At 36.4% G+C, this 27,255-nt stretch overlaps 1 protein-coding gene across 7 annotated transcripts in view; it reads right to left on the reverse strand.

The window, feature by feature from the left end:
- NEK1 (NIMA related kinase 1) overlaps nucleotides 1–27,255 on the reverse strand; it is a 202,056-nt gene that overhangs the window by 102,868 nt on the left and 71,933 nt on the right. The gene's annotated exons all lie outside the window — the stretch shown is intronic.

The following is a 27,255-nucleotide window of genomic DNA, read 5'->3' on the forward strand; positions in this document are numbered from 1 at the left end:
AAATTGGTAAAAGAGTTTCCCAACTTATCTTACCTCTAGTCTCACATCCTACAATTCCATTCTCTACAATGCCCTGAGAGTAACCCTTCTCTTTCACATCAAATCCCACACAAATCCTTCAATGGTTACCCTTATCTTCAGACTTTAATCCACATTCTATTGAATGGCAGCTAAAGCCATTTGTGATCTAGCCATTTCTAGTCTCACCTCTGCCACTGGTCCGTCATAAATTCTACATTCCAGCTATAACAAATACTTGTGGTTTGTAGACTGTATCATGATCTCACTCATTCTTTAAGACGGCTAACTCTACTCATCTTCCAAAACTCAAACCAAGTATCTTACCCTGTAAGCCTCTTCAAAACCTTCTCTAGGGAGTTAAGTGTGCTTCCTTTGACCTTCCATACCATTTCTTTATATATACCTCTCACAGTAGCACTCATTAGAGTGCATTATAATGGTGGAAGGGCAGTATATTTTAGCTAAGAACACGAAATACATACAGACTCTGAAATCTGCCAGTTCATATTTTTGTGAATATCACATAAACATTGCTGATCTTAAAACAAAACTGCTTAATATTATTAAGTCTAGGCATAAGAACATCCACTTCTTGGGTGTACCAAAGTAAAAAAGTCTTACTGTATGAGCATGCCCTGGCTTTCTTCTTTTGCAGCATGACAAAAGGCCTTCACTCACTCAGTTTGCTCCCCTCTTCAAGAAACTCCTTGCAATATCTTATCAGTATTTCAGCTTTTGGGATATATATACATATATATATACACACACACACACACATACATACACACATGTCAAAGAGTTGGGGTGGTGAAGGAAAACAAGAAATAAACAGTGCTGGCAAATATGCAAGATAAATTCTGAAAAGGCTTATGGGAATATCTACAAAGTTAAGGGGAGTGGGTGGTAGTGAACTGAGTATTGCTAGAGATGTATCTTCCTTTCATATTTGAGAAATACAAGAATCTGAGTTACTCGGAAGTTTTTAAAACTTTTTAGTTTGACATATTATAGATCCACAGACAGGTGAAAAGAATATATGGGGAGGTCCTGTGCCCTCCTTCGCCCAGCCTTTCCCAAATTTATCATCTTGCATAACTACGTTACACCATCAAAACCAGGAAACTGACACTGATTCAAATTATAGACATAATCTTGTATCTGTGCCTGTGCTCTATACAATTTTGTCACTCAGGTCATCTTATGTAACTCCACCCTAATCAAGACACTTAGCTGTATTATTACTGGAACACTTCATAGCCAAATTCACTCTTCCTTCCCTAACCCATCAACCACTAAACTGTTCTCCATCTTGATAATTATACATCATAATTTCTACACAGACTCAAACAATATGTATCCTTTTTGAGACTGTTTTCACTCAATATAATTATATTTGGTACATCCACAGTATTGCAATGCATCAATAGTTCATTCCATGATTTTCATTGCAAAGTAGCATTCCATAGTGTGGATACAGTGTTATGATATAGTCTGTTCATTCATTCACCCATTAAAAGGCATTTGGGTAATTTTAAGTTTTTTGCTATTACACATAAAGTTTCTGTGAATACTCATGAATGTAAGTGACAATAAGTTTTCTTTTCTCTGAAACACATGCACTAGAATGAAATTGCTGGTTCTTGGTATGAAGTCCATTTTTAGTTTAAAAAAGAACTGTGAAACTATTTTGCACAATGGCTGTATCATTTTTACCTTCCAAACAATAATGGTTTCTCCAAAACTTCATCAGCATTTGGTTTTATCACTATTTTTTTTTATTGTAGCCATTTTGATAGGTGTGTGGTGATAATGTCATTTTGGTTTAAGTTTGCATTTCCCAAATGATTCGGATATCTTTTCATGTGTTACCTGCCATCTGTATGTCCTCTTTGGTGAAATGTTTTATATAAATTTTACTGGATTTTTAAATGTTTTTAAGTTTTGATGCTTCTTTATATTTTCTAAATATAAGCCCTTTGTTGGATAAGTGCTGTACAAATATTTCTCTCAATCTGTATTTTGTATTTTCTTGCTCTTAACAGAGTCTTTTGCAGAGCCAAATTTTTAAATGTTGACAAAGCCTGGTTTATCAACTTTTCCTTCTTTGGATTATACTCTTGGTGTCAAGTCTAATAAGTCTTTGCTTAGCACTAGGTCCCAAAATTTTCTCTTTTTACTAGAAGTTTTGCAGATTTATGTTTTATATGAAAGACCATAATCTGTTTTGAGGTAATTATTTTATATGGTTTGAGGATTAGGTCAAGGTTGATAGATGGATAGAGCTTATGGATGTCCAGTTCCTTCCACAATAATATTGAAAAGGCTACCCCACCTCCGCTGAATTGCTGTTATTCATTTGTCAAGAATCAGTTAGGCATACACATCTGTGTGCATCTATTTTGGGGCTCTCCATACTGTTCCACCGATCTGTGTGTCTATCCCTTTGCCACTACTATGCTGTTTTGATTACTGTAGCCATAAGTTAGTCTTAATATTAGAAAGAGTGATTCTTTCCAATTTCTCCTTCAAAATTGTTTAAGGTCTTTCTCTTTCCACATAAATTTTAAAATAAGCCTGTCTATATTAAAATATATATATATTTTCAGAGATTTTAGTAAGAATTGCCTTAACTCTACAGATCAATTTAACAAGAATTGCCATTTTTACTATTATGAGTAGTCTGATTCATTAACAATGTATCTCTCCAAGTATTTAGGTCTTCTTAGATTTTTTTCATCAGCATTTTGTCATTTAATTGCATTTAATCTTTCATATCTTTTGTTAGAATTCTTTTTTCATATTCTTTGGAACAACTGTAAATGGCATTACTTTTTTTTAATGAGTCTCCATTTGCTCATTGTCAATATATATAAATCCAATTGATTTTTGTGTACTGATCTGGTATCTTGCAACTATAATGAATTAACTTTTTAGTTCCAGGAGTATTTTTGTAGAATCCTTTGGGATTTCCCATGCAGATAATCATATCAACTGGCAATAGCAACAACTTTATCTTTTCAATTCTGTATGCCTTTTCTTTTTCTTGCTTTATTGTAGTAACTACAATTTACAGTACAATGTCAAATATGAGTGGTAAAAGTTACATGATTGCCTTTTCCCTAACTGTAGAGTGAAATCATTCAGTCTTCTACCTGTTTTTGCAGATGCCTATTATGAGGTTGAAAACATTACCCGCTATTTCTATTGTGCTGGGAGTTATTTTTTTTAATCATAAATGTGTGAATTTTTTCAAAATATTATTTGTATCAATTGATGTAATCACATGAATTTCCTTCTTTAGGCTCTTGATATGGTAGATTACATTGACTTTTTTAATACTGTAAAATACTTGTACATATAGACTAAATTCCACTTGGTTGGGGCTAGATATAATTTACTAAAATTTTACTGAGGATTTTTGTATTTAACTTCATCAAAGATACTGGTCTAAAGTTTGCTTTTTCTGTGCTGTCTTTGTCTGGTTATAGCATTAGGGTAATACAGTCTCAAAATGAGTTGATGAGTATTCACTCCACAACTACTTCTGGGAACAGATTGTAGCATTTTATCAAATTGGTGTTAATTCTTCTTTGAATGTTTGGTAAAATTTTCCAGTAAAATCATCTAGGCCTAGAGATTTTCAATAGTCTTTGAATCACAAATTCAACTTTTAAAATAGTTTTAGGACAATTTAAGATGTCTATTTCAACCTGGCTAAGTTTTGGTAGTTTATAAGTCTTATAGGATTGGTTCATCTCTTCTAAGTTGTTGAATTTATTAATGTAAAGTTAAATTTATCCTTTTAATTGCTACAAGATCTTTAATTATACCCTTTGTTTTATTCCTGATATTGGTGATTTGTGTCTTCTTTTTTATCTTTGTCAATCTTGCTAGGGATTTATCAATTTCACTTTTATGTTTCTAAGAGTCAGCTTTTTGTTTCATTACATTATTCAATAGCATTACTGGTCTCAATTGTATCAATATCTGTTCTTAATTACTTCCATCGTTCTGCTTGATTTGAGACTATTTTGCTCTTTTTCTTCCTAGTATTTTGAGGTAGGAACTTATGTTGATTTGAGACATTTCTTCTCTTCTGCTGTCTGCATTTAGCGTTATAAATTTCCCTCACAGAAGTGCTTCAGCTCTATCCCACAAATTTTTGGTTGTTTATTCCCATTCTGCTGTATGTACATCTGAATTTCCTTTCAGATTCCCTCTTTACCTATGGTTTATTTAAAAGTGTTTATTTTCAAATATTTGGAGATTTTCCTGTCATCTTCCTGCTACTGATTTCTAGTTCAATTCCACTGTTCTCTATATTTGTAAACGTTTTATAATTCAGCATATTATCTACTTTGATGAATTTTAATGGGTGCTTAAAAATGTATATTCTGCTGTTGGGTGAAATATTCTGTAAGTGCAAATTAGATCTTGGTGGTGATGGTGTTTGCTTATTCTATAACCTTGCTGATTTTCTGTCTAGTAGTTTTATCAATTGCAGAGAGCAGGATGTTCAGGTCTCCAACTATAATTTTGAACTGGTTTATTTCTTCCTTCAGCTCTATTAATTTCTGCTCTATATACTTTAAAGCATGGTTATTTGGTGTATACACATTTAGGATTACAATAACTTCTTAGTGTATGATTCTTTTGTTACTATGTAATGTCTCTTTTTATGTCTTTATCCTTAGTAACTTAATTTTGCTCTATTACCAACAAATTATTTTAGTTTCCTGCATTTGAGAATGTCTTTATTTCCCCTTCATTCCAAAAGGACACTTTTGGTCAGATACAGAATTAAAGCTTGATAGTACTTTTTCATCTTTCAGCACCAGAAAAATGTTGTACCACTTCCTTCTAAACTCTAGGGTTTCAGATGAGAAATCTGCTGTCATTCAAATTGGTGTACTTTCATATGGAATGTGTCATTTCTCTCTCCCATTTTACAGATTTGTCTTTTAAAAAATGTTTCTTAGTGTAGATTCAAGTGTATCTTATTGGAGGCTTTGCTCAGCTTCTTAAATCTGTGTGTCTTTCACCAAATGTGGGAAATTTTCAGTCACTATTCCTTCAAATACATTTTTTCAGTCACATACTTTCTCCTGTCCTTGAAGCTTTGATGATACAATGTTAAATCTTTTGAATTGTCCTACAAATTCTTAAGACTAATAAATTTTTTTCAGTATTTTTACTGTTGTTCAGATAGAGTGACTGAACTGATATGTCTTCAAGTTCATTGATTCTATCTTCTGTCATCATCTCCACTATACTACTGAGTGTAATCTATAAATTTTAAATTTTGATTATTGTATTTTCCAGTTCTTTAATTTCCATTTAATTCTTCCTCAAAACTTCTGTTTACTGAGGTTTTCCCTTTTTTCCATTTTAAGATAATTTATAATTGATTGTTGAAGCATTTCTATGACAGCAACTTTAAAACCCTTGTCAAGTAATTTCCACATCTGATTCATCTTGATATAAATGTCAAATCAATGTCATTTCTCACACACATTGTGTTTTTGCTGAGTTCAGCTTGGTTTGACAAGTGATTATGTTAGAAGGCTCATAGTTCTGATTAATCTATTTTATGCAGGAGGCAGCCTGCCAAGGTTTAGCAATCGGCTTCCAGTCTACTTTTGTGGGCTTTTGTTCCAATTGCAGTTTGGTTTTCTGAAAACTTGTGTTACTATTCTTGTCTGCTTCATTCTTCTGGTGCTTCTGGAGCTCCTGCTCCATCACTGCTGCTGCTGTCTTGTGAGAATGGAAGTTGCTTCTCTTTGCTACCTGCTGTTGTTGGAAGACTTCCTAAGGACCATGCTCTTTACCTCAGGTAGAGGCACCATGAACCAGCTGTGGAGGGGGGCTGGGATAGCCTGAGGCTTCACTGCTATCCTGAGCTTGAATCACTCACCAGGCCCCTGGTGTGAAGAAAATGTTGAGGTTCCCTATCTTTGTTGGGATTCCCCTTTTCCAGTCCTTTGGTGAGTGAGAGCAGGCTTTTCCTTTTTTTTTTTTTTTTTTTAAAAGACGAGGTTTCACCATGTTGGTCAGGCTGGTCTTGAACTCCCGATCTCAGGTGATGCGCCCGCCTTGGCCTCCAAAGTGCTTGGATTACAGGCGTGAGCCACCACTCCCGGCCAGCTTTTCTTGTATTATATTTTTTTCTGTCTATAGTGGATCTGGGTTGCTGGCCTCTCCAATACACAGTCCAAGATACATGGAAGACAGAAAATCCAGAGAACCCCATTGTTATTTCTCAAGTTTTGAGGTCCTAGCCGGTTCACTTTCTTTGGCATTTATAATCCTATTATAATTGTATGCTAAATAATTTTCAGGTTATTTAGTTATATTTAGAGGGAAGGAACAGGAAAAAGTGAGTCTATGCCATTCTTTTCGGATTGGGCAGAAACTACTTTTTAATAGCTAGGGTTTTCACACTGCAACATACTCTATAACATGACTAGCACATCAAAATTTGACAGAGTTAGAAAGACAAAGAGATTGTTATGTTGAACTGTGTGTCTCATAAATTCGTATGTTGAAGTCCCAACCCCTAGTTCCTCAGAATTAACCTTACTTAGAGATAGGATGTTTGACAAGTTAAAATGAGGTCATCAGAATAGGTCCTAATTCAATATGACTGGTGTCCCTATAAAAAGGGAAAATTTGAAGACAGACTCACACACAGCAAGAACAACATATGAAGATGAAGGCAGAGATCATGATGCTGATACCACCCACAAACGAAGGGCAAAAATTGACATCCAATAACCAAAAGGTAGGAAGGAGGCATGGAACTGATCCTTCCTCAAAGCCCCCAGAAGGAACCACGCCTGCTGACACATTGATCTTGGACTTCTAGCCCTGAAAACTCAGATAATAAATTTGTGTTGCTGACGACACTTAGTTTGTAAGTCTTTCGTTACAGCAGCCTTAGCAGACTAATACAGAGGTAATGCATATAAATTGCTTAACATGATGCCTGGCATAATAAGCTTTCAGTAAACAGTTGTTATTACTTAATTGTTGGTTTACTTGTCTATCACCTTTACTAGTTACATTTTCCTGCTAGCATGAAACCTAATGTATTATAGTCATTAATGTTTGCATAAAATTAAATGAATGAATGGAAGAATGAACGAAAAGTTTAACAGTTAACTGCACATTTTGTAAGGTAGGATTTCCATTAGTATAAGTAAATACAGTATGATTTAAGATGAATTAATAAGTAACATTTCTCAAGGGAAAATGCTATTTCATCATTTTTGTAAAACTCAGAGGCTCTTCTGTTAAGTTATTCAACAGAAGATAACCAAGAAAAACCCTTGAATATGCGTACCAGGATACATCCATGAGAATGTTCAAAGATGAACTGGAATCAACCTAAATAATTATTGTCAGGAGAATTAATAATTGTGGTACAATTATACAATGGAATATCATACAGCAATACTTGAAAATATGAATGAATCTTAGAAAAATGTTGACCATTCAACACTTTGTTGACCAGGTGCAGTGGCTCACACCTTCCACCACTTTGGGAGGCTGAGGCAGGTGGATCACTTGAGATTAGAAGTTTGAGATCAGCCTGAAAAACATGGTGAAACCCTGTCTTTACTAAAAATACAAAATTAGCCGGGTGTGGTGGTGTATGCCTGTAATCCCAGCTACTTGGGAGGCTGAGGCAGGAGAATCACTTGAACCCGGGAGGCAGAGGTTGCAGTGAGACAAGACTGTGCCATAGCACTCCAGCCTTGGCAACAAGAGTGAAACCCCAACTCAAAAAAAGAAAGAAAGAAAGAAAGAAAAATGTTGACTGAAAAATGTCTTGGTCTATATACAGTATAATTTTTATAATACTAAAAAATGAAACAGACTGATGTACTGTTTAATCACACATAAACAGGTGAAAAAGAGTATCTTAAGAAGTCTACAGGAATGATAAATTCAAAATTCAGGATAATGGTTACCTGCAGGGAAAGGCAGAGAAAAAAGATGAAATAGGGGTTAGAAAACTATGGTCCATGGTCCAAATGGAGCTCACCATTTGTTTTTATATAGTCCAAAAGCTAAGAATGGTGTTCGAATTCTGAAATGGTATGGAAAAATGAAAAGAAGGACATTTCCTAACACATGAAAACTATGTGAAATTCTAATTTCAGTGTCCATAAACAGTTTTACTGGAACACATCCATGCTTATTGATTTACACATTGTCTATGGCTGTTTTTGTGCCATAATGCAAAGTTTAATAGCTATTATAGAGACTTTATGGTCAAGCAAAGCCACAAATGCTTACTATCTGGTCCTTCACAGAAAACTGTTTGCCAATCCTTGAATTAGAGAAGAGTACACAGAATACTTGCTAGTGTTCAATCTTCTGGGTATATTTATTTTGCTTTTTAATTTATACCTCCATATTTTAAAATTTATGATAGTTTAAGTTCTGGGGTACATGTGAAGAACATGCAAGTCTGTTACACAGGTGTACACATGCCATGGTGGTTTGCTGCAACCATCACCCCATCATCTACATTCGCTATTTCTCCTAATGCTACCCCTCTCCAACCCCCCAATCCCATGCAATGCCTCCCCTAGCCCCCCACCCCCAATAGGCTGCAGTGTGTGATGTTCCCCTCTCTGTGTCCATCTGTTCTCACTGTTCAATACCCACTTATGAGTGAGAATATGTGGTATTTGTTTTCTATTTTTGCGTCACTTTGCTGAGAATGATGGTTTCCAGCTTCATCCATGTCCCTGCAAAGGATGTGAACTCTTCCTTTTTTAAGGCTGCATAGTATTCCATGGTGTATATGTGCCACATTTTCTTTATCCAGTCTATCACTGTTGGGCATATTGGTTGACTCCAAGTTTTTGCTATTGTAAACAGTGCCATAATGAACAGAGATGTGCATGTGTCTTTATAGTAGAATGATTTATAATCCTTTGGGTACATACCCAGTAATTGGATTGCTGGGTAGATGGAATTTCTATTTCTAGGTCCTTAAGGAATTGCCACACTGTCTTCCACAATGGTTGAACTAATTTACACTCCCACCAACAGTGTAAAAGTGTTCCTATTTCTCCACATCCTCTCCAGCATCTGTTGTATCCAGATTTTTTTTAATGATCGCCATTCTAACTGGTGTGAGATGGTATCTCAATGTAGTTTTGATTTGCATTTCTCTAATGACCAGTGATGATGAGCATTTTTTCATATGTTTCTTGGCCTCATGTATGTCTTCTTTTCCAAACTGTCTGTTCATATCCTTTGCCCATTTTTTGATGGGTTTTTTTCCTTATAAGTTCTTTGTAGATTCTGGACATTAGCCTTTTGTCAGATGGGTAAAGTGCAAAAATTTTTTCCCATTCTGTTGGTTGCTGGTTCACTCTGATAGTTTCTTTTGCTGTGCAGAAGCTCTTAAGTATAATTAGATTCCATTTGTTTATTTTGGTTTTTGTTGCCATTGCTTTCGGTGTTTTAGTCATCAAGTCCTTGCCCATGCCTATGCCTATATAACACATATTCTTTTCCATGTACCAAACATTATTTTATTTTATTTTTATTTTTATTTTGTTGAGACAGAGTCTCACTCTGTCGCCCAGGCTGGAGTACAGTGGCACAATCTTGACTCACTGCAATCTCCACCTCCTGGGTTCAAGCGATTCTCCTGCCTCGACCTCCTGAGTAGCTGGTATTGTAGTCACGGACCACCATTCTTGACTAACTTTTTTTTATTTTTAGTAGAGACAGGGCTTTACCAGGTTGGCCAGGCTGGTCTCGAACTCCTGACCTCGTGATCTGCCTGCCTTAGCCTCCCAAAGTACTGGGATTACAGGCATAAGCCACCACGCCTGGCCCAAACATTACTCTAGAATAATAAAGGAATACTTTTTAAAGAAGATCTGAAAAAAATAATCTTTTAAACTTAGTGTTGGAGAACTAATTTACTATATGGGATACTCTATAACAAAGATCAGCAAACTATTATCAACAGGTCAAATCCAGTCAGCTTTCTTATTTCCAAAATCAAGCTTTACTAGAGCACAGCCACACTTATTTGTTTAGTATTTTACCTCTATGGCAGAGTTGAATAGTTGTACAAAACACCATAAGGTTTAAAGCTTAAAATATTTACTATCTGGCCTTTTACAGGAAAATATTTGCCTGCCCCTGCTTTACAATGCTGTCATATGTGCAAGTTTTACCTAAAGCAAACAGTAATATGCCATTTTTAAAAAGGAAGAAATAACAGCGTAAAACAGCTAAAAGCATTTAATCTTAAAAGTCAGACATTCTGGGTTTGGACCCTGCTTCTGGGCATTATTACATGATCTTTGGCAAAGTACTAATAACTCTGGGCCAGTTTTAAAACCAGTAACACTGGAATAAAATCTCCATTTTACTGATGGAGATTCTCCACTCCAAAGAATTACTATCAAGGTTAGATCTTCAGTCATTTTAATTAATTTTATTAATAATGGTCAGAGCAAACCCACCTCCTCCACGATATACACATACAAAACCACCAACAACGAAAAACATTGGGCTTTAAGTCTTCTTGATGGAGTTTCCCTAAACTGTACTTTTTTAAAAAACAAGTTTCAGTTACTTATACAAGGAAAATATTAAATTTAAACTGGACACTACAGCCCTGTAAGTTTCAATTAAAAACGCACGAGACCAGTTATAGTGGCTCTTGCCTGTAGTCCAGCCTTTTGGCAGACTAACATGGGAGCAGCACTTGAAATCTGGAGTTTGAGACCAGCTTGGGCATCACAGTAAGACCTGACTCTACAGAAAGATTAAAAAATTAGCCAGGCATGATGGCAAGTACCTGCAGACCCAGCTACTCAGGAGGCTGAGATGGGAGGATCACTTGAGCCCAAGAGTTTGAGGCTGCAGTAAGCTACAGGCTGCACCACTGCAATCTAACCTGTATGACAGAGGGGAAATCCTATCTCTAAAAGCACATAAAATTATTTTGAAACACATGATTTCTTTAAACTATAATTCAACCTAAAAACTATTTACATTTTGTCATAAAAACCATGTTTTAATTCACTATGGTTTCCCAAAGCAGTTAATAAAATATACTCTTCAAATAACTGCCAATTCCAGCGAGTTAATCCTTAAGACTCAGAATTTAATTGTAACTGTTCAGGCTTATTTATGTAATATTTAAAAATATCAGAAAACACACATTGGGTTTAAGACCTGAATCTGTTAGAACTTCTTTAAGATCATGTCCCTTCATCAGTAAAATGGAGATTTTATGAGTGGTTACAAGGACAAGCCACAGGGTAAATAAACATATGTTTTCAAATTATTGAAAGAAATCATGTTAATATTTATTATGTACTGCTTTAAATCCCTGATGCTGACATGTTTTTCTTGAAGTCAGGGTTATTATAATTATTCATTATTATACTGATGTAAAGGTGCAAGTGTTTTATGAAGATCTCTATAGTTACAACGTTGAATTGGGAAGGAGAAGTTGTTATGGCCCAAAAGCATGCATTACTGATCACTATAAACACGCATTAGTGACCACTCTAAAATTAGTTCCCATACATCACTCCATCTCGCTTAATGCCAGCTTCTGTACATTCTCATCACCATAAGGTCTCTGTTGGTCATTCTCTCCCTGATTGTAGGATGTTGTAAATACGTGACGATATAATGCATGTCTAATTCAAACTGATAAGTGAAATTGAAAATCTTGTCAAAGATGAATAATTTCATGACGATAATGACAATATTAATGGAAAACTGTCCAAATCATATGCAGCACTATCTACAAATACGACAGGAAAAATTAAGAGCTGAATAAAAGAAAATGGGAAAGTAATATAATGTTGGTGCTTCACAATTTTCAGAGTATCAAAACATTAAGAAATGATTTTTGGAAAACTGCAACAGTCTCAGGCAATTCTGCAAAAATTTCTCTCTTTTATTATATTGCCACAAAGCTAAGGCAAGTGAAGGGTGTACCATTTTCATCAGTACTAATGTGACTTTTACATTTTTAACAACTCTGAAATGGGGGTGCATCTTATCATCAATGGTATTTTACAATCACTGTTGGCCAGGCAACAGTTGCAACACAGATGTAACTGTCTGAGCAACGCGTATGATGGACTTATGTTTTTAGTTTGTGTGTGTGTGTCATAATTGGACACTACAGCCCCTTAAAGTTTTAATTAAAAAAGACTTAAGGGCTCTTTCAAGAAGAAATATGAACTCTGCTGATTGTTAAAAACCTTGACTGATAACTTCAGATAAGAGTAAGAAAGTACCAGCATTAAGCCTTGCAGAATGGTATTGAATCCTTGAGAGAAAAATCCCAGAGACAAAACTACAGTACTATTTTAAGAAATGCTGAAATCTCAATGCACTCAGTAGCACAGAGGATATTACTATGTGAGAAAACATGTATATCAACGATCCTGATTAAATTTTTTAAAGAGACTGAAAAGTCAAATTATTAATGTGAAGTAGATTTAAGAATTCTTTTATCAATTAATTTCATTCGTTACCTTTTTACTGAGTGCATAAGAATGATATAATAAAAGATGAGTCTAAAAGAGGTATTTCATCAACTATAAAAATAAAAGGGTTAAGTGAAAAAAAAAAAGCATTGTTATCAGAGTTAAATTGGCAACATTTTTTCTCTTCTAGTCGTATGTGAAATAACAATGTGCCCTATACTTAGTCTGGTTTTGAATTTGAAAAATTACAGATAGTACTTACACAATTATATCAGAAACAATGTAATCCTCCCCAAATTAATAATTTTCAGAATTTAAATAGTTGCAAATATAACCAAAATTCTAATAAATATAACACAATTTTAAAATTACTGTTTTCAACTTCATATCCTAATTAAACCTGTTCTTCATTCTTTACTGTGAGATGTAGATCACTATTTTAGCTGGGTTTACTATTTAAGTAGTCTTTGTCCAATAAGGCTGGTCTAAGGAGGGTTTCCTATACATGACACAGGGCTGAACGACTTAGCACAGTCTATGAGCAACTGTTCTCATACACTTCTGATTATGTTTTCAAAGTAGCTTCTGAAAGTACTCCATGAGTTTTCTACCATAGTCCTCTCCTCCACAACTAAGTTCTCTAATTAATTAATAATTCTGACTGTACTTCATTTGGTCAAAAACTTGAGCACTCCAGAGATGGAAGAGATACAAGAGAAACCCTCTAGTTCTGGCTCAAGGAGTGGGAAAGAGAATGACTAAAATGTAGACAGAAAGGAGGAAATCTTTTTTAAAAATCTCTCTCTCTTCTTCTTTCCTTTCTCTTGTGCATCAGCCCCAAGGAAATGTCACTGCTGTGATGGCAGCTGAGATAGCAACAGTAACGAGATTACAGAACCCCATATTTGAGGGAAGGACACCTTTGTCTCCTGTGACACTGAAGGTCCATAAAGGCCTGTTGCTTCTCTTTCTCTCCATTTCTGTCCTCTTGCTGCTTGGCCCCAGAGGTGCTGAAACTGCAGATGTGGGAATTTTATAGCTAGAAAACTAAGAAGTGAAGCTGTAGTGAACAGGAAGGCATCAAGGAGATACTAGATAGGGAGGGGCTCAGGAAAATGACCCCATAACTTGTTTATGAAGTTCAGGGCTTACCCATAACCTGTGCATGTATGAATCTAACCTATTCAGCATACTAAAGACTTTGAGCAGTGAGCTAACAAATAGATTTCCACTTAGTTCTTAGACCACACTGGGTAGCATACACATGGGACAGGTAGGACAGATCTGAAGGGCACTGCAAGACTTTGAGAAAAGAAGTATAACTGGAACTAGAGCCCACAAGAGGAAGGTAGGAACTTGTAGCTTAAGCCTGACAAGTCAATCACCTGCTAAAGCAAATATAATTAACAATCTTCATAAAATTTAAATAAAACCCAGAGTCTAACAATGTGATATCCTAAATGTCCACAATACAATCCAAAATTAATCATCATATGAAGAACCACAAAAATCCTAACTACATGAGAAAAGACAATAGAGATTATGGCTACATGACACAGATATTACACAACAAAAAGGTAAAGAAACTATTACAGAAATGCCTGAACAAGGAATCATCACGATGATCACTCTTGAAAAAAAGTTAAAATAGGACATAATCAGGAAAGACATAGAAGATATATATATATTGAAAAAACACCAAATGGAAATACAAGAAAGAAAAAATACAATTACCAAAGCACTCACTGGATGGACCAAACAGGCAGAATAAGGTTGAGAGAAAACAGAAAGTGAGCAAACTTGAAAACAACAGAAATTACACAGTCTGAATAACAGAGAGAAAAAAAAATTGGGAAAAAGAAATTGAACACAGCTTTCCAAACCCGTGGGAGAAAAACAAATGTCTAACATCTGACGCCATCACAGAACCAGAAGTGGTGCAGTGTTGAAAAAATATTTGAAGAAATAATGGCCTAAAACATCACAAGTTTGGTGTAATTCATCACCTTATAAATTCAAGAAACTAGCAAACCATAAATAGAATAAATCCTCAAAATTCCATTTCCAGAGATGACTTATTCCTACTGCTGAATACTAAAAATCTTGAAAGCAACCAGAGGAAAACAAAACATTAACTACAGGAGAAAAAGCATTTAAATAGGTGAGAATTTCTCTCTGAAAACTATGAAGAATAGAATTTCCCAATGAAAACTATGGAGGATAGAAAGCCAAAAAGTGACATTTTTGTACATGAGAAAAGAAATATGCTATCACCCAAAAATATTACATTGTTTAAAAACACTGTTCAGAAACAAAGATGAAATAGACATCCTCAAATAAAGTAAAGAAATCCATAGTCAGCAGACCTAATCTCAAAGAGCTGCTAAAGCAATTTCTTCAGACAAAGGGAAAGAAGAAAACGTGGAACATTAGGAATTAAGGAAAAGTAATAAAAATGATAAGTATTTGTATAAATACAACAAAGTATTCCTTTTCTCTTAGAGTTATTAAGCATGTTTGACAGTTAAAAGAAAAGGTATAACATTTCCTGGTGTTATTTTAATGTATGCTAATGTCATATAAGACAACTATAGCATAAAGGGGTGGGGGTAAAGAGACTTCTATGTTGGAAAGATTTCTATGTTCCAACTGAAGTAGTATAATATTGTTTATAAACAGACTGTAAAAAGTATCTTTAACTCCTAGAGTAAACACAAAGGAGTTATACAAAAGATATATATAGCCAAAATCACAATAGATTAATCAAAATGGGATACTAAGAAGTGTTCAAATAATCTAAAGGCAACAGGAAACTGGAAAGAAAAGAAATCACAGAATATAAACACAAAACAAATAATACAATATAAGACTTAAATCCAAACATATCAATAATTACATTAAATGTCTTTAAGTAAAATAATGTAATGTAATTTCACACCAATGAAAAGACAGGAATTGTTACACTAGATTTTATAAAAACACATAAAACTATAAATTCACTGTAAAAAAACTCACCTCAAACAATCATTTAGGTAGAATGAAAGTAAAAGGGAACAAGATACACCACACTAACACTAAACAAAAGAGGCTGGAATGTTCTGTTCAGCAAAAGAAACAGTCATTAGAGCGAATCAGCAACCAACAGAATGGGAAAAAATTTTTGCAGTTTACCCATCTGACAAAGGGCTGATATCCAGAATTTACAAAGAACTAAAACAGATTAACAAGAAAAAAACAAACAAGCCCATTCAAAAGTGGGCAAAGGATATGAACAGATGCTTTACAAAAGAAGGAATACATGAGGCCAACAAACATATGAAAAAATGCTCATCATCACTGGTCATCAGAGAAATGCAAATCAAAACCACATTGAGATACCATCTCATGCCAGTTAGAATGGCGATCATTAAAAAATCTGGAGACAATGGATGCTGGAGAGGATGTGGAGAAATAGGAACACTTTTACACTGTTGGTGGGAGTGCAAATTAGTTCAACCATTGTGGAAGACAGTGTGGCGATTCCTCAAGGACCTAGAAATAGAAATTCCATTTGACCCAGCAATCCCATTACTGGGTATATATCCAAAGGATTACAAATCGTTCTACTATAAGGACACGTGCACACGAATGTTCATTGCAGCAGTGTTTACAATAGCAAAGACCTGGAACCAACTCAAATGCCCATCGACGATAGACTGGACAGGGAAAATGTGGCACATATATGCCATGGAATATTATGCAGCCATCAAAAATGATGAGTTTGGCTCCTTTGTAGGGACATGGATGAACCTGGAAACCGTCATTCTCAGCAAACTGACAGAAGAGCAGAAGATCAAACACCGCATGTTCTCACTCATAGGCGGGTGTTGAACAATGAGAACACATGGACACAGGGAGGGGAGCACTACACACTGGGGTCAGTTGGGGGGAAATAGGGGAGGGACGGTGGGGGGTGGGGAGCTGGGGAGAGATAGCAAGGGGAGAAATGCCAGATGTAGGTGATGGGGAGGAAGGCGGCAAATCACACTGCCACGTGTGTACCTAGGCAACAATTTTGCATGTTCTTCACATGTACCCCAAAACCTAAAATGCAATAAAATAAATGGAAAAAAAAAGAAGAAGCTGGAATGGCTATATTACTATAAAAAATTTTCTTCAAGCCTTTGAAAAATTCAACAGCCCTTTATGCTAAAAACCCTCAATAAGCTAGGTATTGACAGAATGTATCTCAAAATAATAAAAGCTATTTACAACAAACCAACAGCCAATATCATACTGAATGGGCAAAAACTGGAAGCATTCCCTTTGAAATCTGGCACTAGACAAGGATGCCCTCTCTCACCACTCCTATTCAATATAGTACTGGGAGTTCTAACCAGAGCAATCAGTCAAGAAAAAGAAATAAAGGGTATTCAAATAGGAAAAAGGAGGAAGTCAAATTGTCTCTATTTGCAGAAGACATGATTGTATATCTAGAAGACCACATCGTCTCTGCTCAAAATCTCCTGAAACTGATAAGCAAGTTCAGCAAAGTCTCAGGATACAAAATCAATGTGCAAAAATCACATGCATTCCTATAAACCAATAACAGCCTTAAAGAGAGCCAAATCAAGAATGAATTGCCATTCACAATTGCCAAAAAGAGAATAAAATATCTAGGAATACAACTAACGAGGAACATAAAGGACCTCTTCAAGGAGAACTACAAGCCACTGCTCAACGAAATAAGAAAGGACACAAAGAGATGGAGAAACATTCCATGTTCATGGTTAGGAAGAATCAGTATCATGAAAATGGCCATACTGCCCAAAGTAATTTACAGATTCAATGCTATCCCCATCGAGCTACCAATGACCTTCTTCGCAGAACTGGAAAAAACCACCTTAAACTTCATATGGAACCAAAAGAGAGTCTGCATAGCCAAGTCAATTCTAAGCAAAAAGAACAAAGCAGGAGGCATCACACTACCGGACTTCAAACTATACTACAAGGCTACAGTAATCAAAACAGCATGGTACTGGTACCAAAACAGAGATATAGACCAATGGAACAGAACAGAGGCCTCGGAGGCAACACAACATATCTACAACCATCTGATCTTTGACAAACCAGACAAAAACAAGCAATGGGGAAAGGATTTCCTGTTTAATAAATGGTGTTGAGAAAACTGGCTAGCCACGTGCAGAAAGCAGAAACTGGACACCTTCCTGACACCTTACACTAAAATTAGCTCCAGATGGATTAAAGACTTAAACATAAGACCTAACACCATAAACAAATCTAGAAGAAAATCTAGGCAAAACCATTCAGGACATAGGCATAGGCAAGGACTTCATGACCAAAACACCAAAAGCATTGACAACAAAAGCCAAAATAGACAAATGGGACCTAATCAAACTCCACAGCTTCTGCACAGCAAAAGAAACAATCCTTAGAGTGAATCGGCAACCAACAGATTGGGAAAAAATTTTTGCAGTTTACCCGTCTGACAAAGGGCTGATATCCAGAATTTACAAAGAACTAAAACAGATTTACAAGAAAAAAACTAACAAGCCCATTCAAAAGTGGGCAAAGGATATGAACAGACACTTTACAAAGGAAGACATACATGAGGCCAACAAACATATGAAAAAATGCTCATCATCACTGGTCATCAGAGAAATGCAAATCAAAACTACATTGAGATACCATCTCACGCCAGTTAGAATGGTGATCATTAAAAAATCTGGAGACAACAGATGCTGGAGAGGATGTGGAGAAATGGGAACACTTTTACCCTGTTGGTGGGAGTGTAAATTAGTTCAACTATTGTGGAAGACAGTGTGGTGACTCCTCAAGGATCTAGAAATAGAAATTCCATTTGACCCAGCAATCCCATTACTGGGTATATATCCAAAGGATTATAAATCGTTCTACTATAAGGACACGTGCACACGAATGTTCATTGCAGCACTGTTTACAATAGCAAAGACCTGGAACCAACCCAAATGCCCATCGATGATAGATTGGACAGGGAAAATGTGGCACATATATGCCATGGAATATTATGCAGCCATCAAAAATGATGAGTTTGTGTCCTTTATAGGGACATGGATGAACCTGGAAACCGTCATTCTCAGCAAACTGACAGAAGAGCAGAAGATCAAACACCGCATGTTCTCACTCATAGGCGGGTGTTGAACAATGAGAACACATGGACACAGGGAGGAGAGCACTACACACTGGGGTCAGTTGGGGGGAAACAGCGGAGGGACAGTGAGGGGTGGGGAGAAGGGGAGAGATAGCATGGGGAGAAATGGCAGATACAGGTGATGGGGAGGAAGGCAGCAAATCACACTGCCATGTGTGTTCCTATGCAACAATTTTGCATGTTCTTCACATGTACCCCAAAACCTAAAATGCAATAAAATAAATAAATGGGAAAAAAAAATTACCTTCAAAACAAAAAAACATCAAGGATATGGCTTACTGACTCTAAGATGCCCTCCATGGTACCCAGCTCCTAATGTTTATAACCTTGTATAATCCCCTCCTGAGTGTGTGGGAAGGACCCGTGATTTGCTTCGAACCAACAGACTATGACAAAGGTAATGGATGTCACTCCTATAATTGTTACATTATGTGCCATTCTGCCCTTGCTAGCATACACCCTCCACAAATTGCCTTTGCTTGATAAAGTAAGCAGACATGTGGAAGAGGTCCATGTGTCAAGAAACATCTCTACAAATGCAGGTGGCCCCTAGGAACTAAAAGAGACCTCAAGTCAACAGCCAGTAAGCAGCTGGGGCCCTCGTCGATTAAGCCAGGAGGAAATACATTCTTTCACTAACATGAAAGAGCTTGGAAATACATTTTTCCTCAACTGAGCTTCTAGATAAGAACACACACTGGCTCACCATAGTACAGCCTTGTGAGGCCCTAAGTAAAGGACTTGGCTAAGCTGTGCCCAGAGTCCCAATCCACAGAAACCGTGAGATAAACTGCTAAACTGTGATAACTTGCTACACTGCAAAAGAAAACAAAGAAAAAACTGACAGAACTAAAAGGAGAAAAAGACAAATCCACAATTATATTTGAAGACTTTCTTAGTACCAAATAGAATGTAGGCAGGCAATCAGTATGGATCAAGAAGAATGAAACATCCCGAAACTGGATCTAATGAAACTAACATTTCACCCAACAACAGCAGAATACACATTCCATTCAAGTACACTTCTTTCATATGATGATAAACTATTAACAATAAATTGAAAACTGAATAGTAGATAAGAAATGAGAGACAGCAGATGCTTCTTCATTTGAAAAGTCTGGCTATGAAGAGGAGGAAGGAGATAGGATGGTAACTACAGAAGTATGCAGAGTTAATGATGTGAGAAATTTGAGTGTGTGTGTGTGTGTGTGTGTGTGTGTGTCTGTGTGTGTGTGTCTGTGTGTGTGTATGTATATGCTATAGGAGAGTACCAGTAAAGAAGGAAAGTTGAGGGGAACTTTCTTAAGTAGAGAAGTGATGGAATAAGGCCCAAAAGTAAAGAGATGGTATGGCACAGAAGAGAAGGAAATGGCTGAAACAAGAGAAACAGGCATTATTAATCATCACAGCTTTAATTTTCTCCAGCAGTGTTCAGAAGCCTAAATGTAATAACAGTCACTAGCTCAGTTACACACAGTGAGGAGGGATATGCTAACTCAGAAAACAGGGCACCATAGCAAAGACAGGCTGGACAATTATATAAATATGTATATAAATAAGTGAATTTAACAATCACATAACTCCGATGAGCTTTAAAAGCACCTATTCTGGAAACAACACAAATGTTCATTAATAGAGAAATTGAACAAAATGTGGTACATCCAAACAAAGGAATATGACTTCAGAATAAAAAACAACTAACTAGTGACACACTCATCACAAGAAAACTATATACTGTATGATTCATAATTTTATATTAAATTCTACAGAGAACAAACTATAGTAACAGGAAGCAGATCAGTGGTTGCCTATGGCTGATGGTGGTAAGAAGGTGACTGACTTCAAAGGGGCATGAGGAATGTTTTAGGGGTGGCGATGGAACAGTTTACATATGATGATACTGGTGGCTACACAACTATATGCATTTGTCAATACTCATTGAGATATACTTAGATATACTTAGATATACTTAGAATTTTACTGCATTTAAATTATATCTCAATAAAGCCAATTATACAAAAAGGCTCTCATATGGTAACCTGGGTTCCTGTGTTCTAATATGAAGCACGTTGCTAAACACAGCACATAAAAGTAGCTCCTCTTAGGGCAGAGAAATAATGTATGACATTATAATGGTGGATAAATACCATTCTATATTTGTTTAAATCCATAGAATGTTAGCACCAAGAGTGGACCCTAATGTAAACTATGGACTTTGAGTGATAATGATGTGTCAATGTAGGTTCATCAATTGTAACAAATGTATTGCTCTGGTAGGGGTGGTGATAACTAGGGAGGCTACGTATGTGTGAGGGCATGAGGTATACAGAAAATCCTTGTACTTTTCCACTCAATTTTGCTGCAACCCTAAAACTGCTATAAAAAATAAAGTCTATTTGCTGGGCATGGTGGCTCACACCTGGGTGGCTCATCCCAGCACTTATGGAGGCCAAGGAGGGTGGACTGCTTGAGTCCAGGAGTTTGAAACCAGCCTGGGCAACATGGTGAAACCCCATCTTTACTTAAAAACAAAAAAAATTAGTGAGCCATGGTGGCGCACGCCTGTAGTCCCAGCTGCTTGTAAGGCTGAGGTGGAAGAATCAACTGAGATCGTGCCACTGCACTCCAGTCAGAGTGAGTCCCTGTCAAAAGAAAGAATGAAAGAAAAGGAGAAGAAGAAAAAAGAAAAAAAAAGGAAAGAAAGAGTATTTTTTTTTTTAAAAAAAGAGTAGCTCCTCTACTTAGTCTAATCGACTGTCCCTAGATGTAGGCTCTAAAATTATAAGTAAAGGGAGTGTAGCAGGCAGAATTCTAAGGAAACTTCCAAGGATTTTTGTTATCTCTCTGCATTCTCTTGGGTCAACCCTGCATAATCCCCAGGACTGTGAACATGGTAGATTTTGTGTTAAATGCAATGACTGACGTTAACATAAAGAGATTATCTGGTGGGTCTGAACTAATCACCCGAGTCTTTTAAAATCATAGTTTTCTCTGGCTCTTTGAGTTTGAAGCCCGAGGGGGATGTGAAGCACAGTAGGTTGTCTACTGCTGAGGAGGCCGTCTGGCAAGGGACTAAGAGTGGTCTCTCAGAGTTAAGAGTGGTTCCAGGCCAAAATCTAGCTAGACAATGGAGACCTCAGCTCCACAGCAACAAGGAAGTAGATTCTGCCAGTACCCTGAGGGAGACAGGGAAGAAGGTCTTGCTCTAACTGAGCCTCTAGATGGTAATACAGCTGGCCGACACCTTAATTTCAGCCTTATGAGACCATGAGCAGAATACCCAGCTAGTACCTGCCAGACTCTTAACCCACAGAAATTCTGAATAATAAATTTGTGTTACTTTAACCCACTAAGTTTATGGTAACTTGTTACACAGAATAGAAAACTAACACAGAGAGGCAAATTAAAAATAGCACCTCTGCCTTATCACAAAAAAGTTCCAATTTAGAACTTAAAATCTGTGAGGCTTCTTATCCTGCCCAGAGTTAACTGCAGCACTCACTTCTAATCTCTGCCTCATGACGAGCGTAGATATGCTTGTCCAACAGTAGATTATAAATTACTGTAGAAACATGCTATTTCTGAATAAGTTTTATATACTTACTAGTCCCAGTATTTAATAAACTGCCTTACTAATTTAGTGAATCAATAAAATAAGTAATATATGATGTACACACCCAAGTACACTAGAAAATACTAATTCTTTATTTTTAGCCACATCTTTCTAAGGCAAAGTTTTATGTCATCTAAGGAATGAAAGAATTCGATATAGTAGAATGAATCTCAGAAAACCATACAACAGTCATTCTAAAAATGAACTTCTGCTATATAAAGCATGTTTTTAAAAAATGAGAGCATAACAATAAAATGGAAAATATTGATTACAAGAGGTCAAAGTGAACACTACTGCTTTCATTCCTGTCAAATCTTAGTATAAAAACATTATTTTAAGTAATACATAGCAGCATTCAAAAACAAAACTCCTGGTAGTCCTAAGACTAAAAGGAAATCTAAGAGACCAGAGAAGTAGACAAAATCAGCTTAAAGTGTGAATTTACGCAAGCAAAAACATGTCAGAAAGAGTGCTAACACAGAAGGTGTAACACAAAGCATGCTTTAAGACATATTGGAAGTGAAGAGCATGAGAAGGTCTAATAGCAGACAACAGTGTAGAAAAAGGGTTACCTCCAGTACACTATCCATCTCCACAACCAGCAAGTAGTGCCAGTTACTTTAAAACAGAGCGGAAAGAGAGAGCTTAGAATGAAAGGACAGGCCAATGCTCTGGGTGATACCTAGGAAGAATGAGAGTCTCTGAAGCCCTGAAAATAAGCTGCCAAGGCACTTGAACTGAGAGAATATCAGTATGTCCCACCCATCCTTTACTTTCACTGAAAACTGCAGAGAACACATCATGGCACTAGCACACTGCTATCTTCCCAGGGAGTCACCCAAACAAAGACAATGAACAGTAAAATTCACACTCCCAAACACGAACACACTAGCAAGGGTGCTGAACATTTGAGGAATACCAAGACTATGAAATACCTAACAAACTTTAAAATGGAAGAAACCAAAGTAACACAGTCAACAGCACACAAAGAACAAGAATGTACAACAATTACAATATTACCAGGGAAATGAAAACATAAGCGAAGAGTTTTATGGGAAAACTAAGTGGAATTCATGGAAATGAAAACAAAAATTTGTGAAATAAAAAGAGACTCATTAAATGAACTGAATGGCAGACTAGACAAAACTAAAGAGTATATTCCAGTGAGCTGGAATATCAAGCCTAGGAATCCTTCCAAAACACAGTAAAAAGGGATAAAAAGATTTATTTAAAGAACATTACATACAGAGGTTCCAATATATCAGTCTAGTAAGAGCTCTCTTGAGGAGAAAATGTAGAAGCAATATTTGAAGAACTTATAATTGCAAATGTACCTATAACTGAAGATAAGTACTCACATTGACAGCATTCAGTGGGAACTTAAGCCAAGAAGAAAAAAAGAAAAAAGAAATGTTCAAGTGAAATTCAGAATGTCAAGGATAGAAAAATAGTCCTAAGAGTTATGAGAAAGGAAAGAGAATTCTTGATAAAAGAACAAGATCCAGAACATCACATGTCTCATTAGCAACAAGTAAGATGATAAGAAAGCAGAATCTTCAAAGTGCTATGGAAAATAAACCTCAAACTTCTATTTCTTTATTCAGCCAAATTATCATTCAAGGCTCATTTGTAGCCATGATGAAGTAACAGATCTACCCTTTCATCTTAAACAACTACAAGTTTGAACAAAACATATGAAATGGTTTTCAAACACTGGACAACAGAGCACAGGACAGTGAGCCTGGAGAGGAGGGAAACAAAGGTGGTAAACCCAACAGCTTCCCACCTTACTGACTGGCAAGGCTTTCCTGGCTGCAGCACAGAGACAAGATAACCAAACAGAGCTTGGCAGTCTCTAGAACTGAGGAAACAGTATTCAGACCTTGGAAAATTGAAGAACACTAGAATTTGCAGGACATAATTGCAAAGAAGAAAGAGCTGTACAGGGAAGTGTGCTTAAGATCTAAAGAGGAACCCTAGAGCTTCCTGCTGAATGACAAACAGCATATTGTCAATAATACCTGAGGTTCAGTCAGGGTTGCAAATGTCTCATGCTTCCAAGGGCCAAACTGAAAAGACCTCCAAACCAATAAAGCACTGAGTATTTAAAAGAATACTGCTATAGCAGTGAGGCCAAATTAGCACTTGACTAAAGATTGTTCTGTATCGACCCAGCAAAGCTTATAAACAAACCTTTAAAGACTCAAACTATTTCCAAGTAACATAACTGCAATCCCAGAAAAAAGTCCACAAATATTTAAAGAATACAAAAAACTGCAACATAAAATACACAATGCCTGGTATCCAACTACAAATTACCAAACATGTAAAGAAGAAAAGATGACCCTAAGGAGGGAAAAATCAATCAACAGAGGCTCAGAAATGACAACGATGGTAGAATTAATAGATAAGGACATGAAAACAGCTATTATAATTATATTCTATATGTTCAAGAAAATGAAGAACAGCATAAGTATTATGGAGAGGGACACAGAAGGTATAAAAACAATACAAACCAACTTTGACATAAGAAATACAATCTCTGGTGGGACACAGTGGTTCATGTCTGTAATCCTAGCACTTTGGGAGGCCAAAGCAGACAGATTATCTAAGGTCAGAAATTTGAGACCAGCCTGGCCAACATGGTGAAACCCCATCTCTACTAAAAAATACAAAAAAATTAGCCAGGTGTGGTGGCACCTGCGTGTAATCCCAGCTACTCAGGAGGCTGAGGCAGTAAAGAATGGGAACCCAGGAAACAGAGGGTGCAGTGAGCCAAGATCACGTCTCTGTACTTCAGCCTGGGCAACAAGAGCGAAAACTCTGTCTCAAAAAACAAACAAACAGAAAACAATCTCTGAGATGGAAAACATATAATGTCTGTTCAGAATTAACAGATTAGACACAGCAGAAGAAAAGATTAATGCAGTTGAAGACACAGCAATAGCACAATGCAAAATGAAACACACAGAGAAAAAAACTAGACTGAACAAAATAAATTGTTGATAGTATACAAAGTGGCCTAATATATATGTACCAGAGTCCTAGAAGAGAGAGAGAGGTAAACAGAAAAATTTTTTTTGAAGAAATAATGGGCCGGGCATGGTGGCTCACACCTGTAATCTCAGCACTTCAAGAGGCCAAGGCGGGTGATCACTTGAGGTCAGGAGTTCCGGACCACCCTGGCCAACACGGTGAAACCCCATCTCTATTAAAAATACAAAATATTAGCCCAGCGTGGTGACGGACACCTGTAATCCCAGCTACTCAGGAGGCTGAGGCAGGAGAATTGCTTGAACCCAGGAGGCGGAGGTTGCAGTGAGCCGAAACTACGCCATTGCAATCCACCCTGGGCAACAAGAGTGAAACTCTGCCAAAAAATAAAATAAAATAATAGATGAAAATTTTCCAGATTTGATGAAAATTATAAACCCACAGATCTGAGAAGCTCAATGAACCCCTATACAAAATAAACATGAAGAAAACTATACAAGGCAGGGTGCAGTAGCTCATGTCTGTAATCACAGCACTTTTGGAAGCCAAGCAGATGGATCACCTGAGGTCTGGAGTTCAAGACCAGCCTGGCCAACATAGTGAAACCCTGTCTTTACAAATAAACACAAAAATTAGATGGGCGTGGTGGTACACACCTGTAATCCCAGCTACTCGAGAGGCTGAGGCATCGAGGCATGAAAATTGCTTGAGCTAGGGAGGTGGAGGCTGCACTGAGCCAAAATCATGCCATTGCACTCCAGCGTGGGTGATACAGTGAGACTCTGCCTCAAAAAAAAAAAAAAAAAAAAAAGACCTTACACAAACCACATCATAATCAAATTGATTACAGTAATAATAATAAAAAAATTTAAAGTAGAAAAAACAGATACATTACATACAGAGGAAAAAGATAAGAATGAATGCAGAGTTCTTGTCAGAAGTAGGGCAAGCCAGAGGTAAAAAGTGTCAGAGCATAATACAATATTTAGCCAAAATATGTGTCAAAAAACAAAAGCAAAATACTTTTTCAGACATACAAATGCTAACCAAATTCACCAGAAGACCACCACTACACTAAGTATGAGGACAAAGTAAGAACATTTCCAACAAATCTTGGAAAGTTTATCTCCAAAAGAATTACCAGAAGAATTCTCCAGCATGAAAAAAACTAAACTCAGGGGGAGGAATAGTAAGACATAAAGAATAATGTTGAGAAAAGAAATTGGTAAATTTTGGTAAGTCTACTCTTCTAAGAATATTTTAAGTAAAAATTTGTAACCAAAATTCCAGCTGCTACATAGGTGATATGGGCAAAGGAAAAGACTGATAGTTAGTTCTTATCTACTATATAGGGGAAAGATACAAATACAGATTAATTCTGACGGAGAAAAACGAACTGAAGTATCTGTGTTAACAATATAAGGGCAACAATAGGGGTAACCATTAAAGAATTTAACTATGTATCTATGACACTGTTTCAAAGAAAAAATATACTATATTGAACTACATTAGCTCACAAAAATACCACTTACGAACTTACAACAGATATGTAATATGTCTAATTAAAATATATTACCATCTAATTAACCTATTTCCTATATGAGTGTGATGCTTCGTGGGGTGCTGAGCTGACAGAAATAATCATCAGTTGCTCTGCAAACAAAATGTTAAAAGGCATTTGTGCACCCTCTCCAAGTCAAAACTATAAAGAATTTTAGCTATCTCAAATCCTGTGAAACACGAAAGGAAAAAAAGAGTTTCAATGACTGAAATGATTATCTAAAAACTTAATATTTTCTTGGATACATGACTTAATGTAGTTAATTGACATAACTGGAGACTTTAATTCTATTTCTAATTTGCTTTTGAGAAAATGCATAGTTTACATATATACTTACCCAAATACTTATTTCCCATTTTTCTTCTAAAAGTCTTAAAAGTAT

The sequence above is a fragment of the Sapajus apella genome, unplaced genomic scaffold (assembly GCF_009761245.1).
Source record: "Sapajus apella isolate SASKATOON/1434 unplaced genomic scaffold, GSC_monkey_1.0 scaffold39, whole genome shotgun sequence".
In the NCBI taxonomy this organism is placed as follows: Eukaryota; Metazoa; Chordata; class Mammalia; order Primates; family Cebidae; genus Sapajus; species Sapajus apella.